This window comes from Capsicum annuum, unplaced genomic scaffold (assembly GCF_002878395.1).
Source record: "Capsicum annuum cultivar UCD-10X-F1 unplaced genomic scaffold, UCD10Xv1.1 ctg8177, whole genome shotgun sequence".
In the NCBI taxonomy this organism is placed as follows: domain Eukaryota; kingdom Viridiplantae; phylum Streptophyta; class Magnoliopsida; order Solanales; family Solanaceae; genus Capsicum; species Capsicum annuum.
This window is the reverse complement of record NW_025892515.1, coordinates 1-1,348: the sequence shown is the minus strand read 5'-3', so window position 1 is coordinate 1,348 and position 1,348 is coordinate 1. Positions and strand designations below refer to the sequence as shown.

The 1,348-nt window shown below is 39.6% G+C and overlaps 1 pseudogene; it reads right to left on the bottom strand.

The window, feature by feature from the left end:
- Window positions 1–6: 6 nt before the first annotated feature.
- On the bottom strand, window positions 7–744 carry LOC124895393 (annotated as a pseudogene).
- Window positions 745–1,348: the final 604 nt, after the last annotated feature.

The window sequence follows — 1,348 nt, the reverse complement described above, 5'->3', positions numbered from 1 at the left end:
GCGTATATTCATTACATGGCTCAATAGAGTTGGTTTGAACACACCCGACTTCTCCATTGACACAACCACTCCACATTTATGGAGAAGTGCAGTGGAAACTTCAATGCGAGTTGGATTCTGCACTCCTGAAGATGTCCTTTAATCTTCGCAAACTAGAGGATGAGAAATTGTACATTCTTGACACTTGTCGTTGTGGTTCAGGCACACCATTAGGTATAACTGGAGCATCATCCATTAGTGGCAAGAAAGAAGATGCATTAAACTGAGGAGATATTTTGAAATCCACCTGTCGAGCTATATCAGCCCAATCATTAAGGAATCTTAAGAAATTATATCCATCAGCAATCTTGTGTGACAGACATGCACTGACTGCTATTCCACCACAATCGAAATGGCTTAATTGAACCACTAGTGGACTTCGGTTCAAGGTACTATCCCAAGGCAAATCTTGTGGGAAGACTACATCTACAACATCATTATTAGGGTGGTTGAGAATTTTGGACATTGGACAACTAATTCGGACGTGTAAATAATTGTAACACCCCGCATTTTTCTAGCGTAATCTAAGTCCCTATACATGAGTGTACACATATAAAATTTTTGAAACAATCATTATTTTTTAGTTTAAAGCCTGCCATTGCGTAGAAAATTCAATTAGCTTTCCAACGATATAAAATTGGCCTAAATCTAATAACCGGGTAAGAAGTTTGGCGATTTTAAGTTTCAATCGTTAAATACCGTCATTTTACCAATCAGCGCATTGCGGAGCCAGTGTAAATAGCAATTGTTATTTTTCCAGTGAGGGTCCACGATTATGACGCATCGCACCACAGGCCCAGTTCAGAATTATCAATTTTCAGTGACCCTACGCGATACCACCGCGTCGCGATGAGTTCAGATTTCAGAATCAAAGGGGCACCGCGATTCCACCGCATCGCGTCGAGCTCTCAGTTCCCAGTTTTCTGATTCCAGTGACACGACACGATAGCGCTGCGTCGTGCCAAGGGTGAAAATCAAGAATTTTCAGTTAATTCCGAGATTTAATTCCCAAGGACTTTTAGGTCTTTTTCCTTCATTCCAGTCAGCCTAAACACGGGATTAAAGCCCTAAATGCCCTATTATGCCATCATTTACTCACTCTTCTCAAGAAATTAAAACAACCTCTCCCTAATAGCAAAATCCTAGTTTCAAGAAAATCAAGAACAAGCTCAAGAACTCACCATGAACTTTGAGAAATTCATCCATGGGTTCCTTTCACCCATAGAGTCCAAGTATCCGATTTTAATTATAAAGTTATCATATTTTCAAGATTCATGATATTTAATTGTGATTTTAAACCATGAGTCTC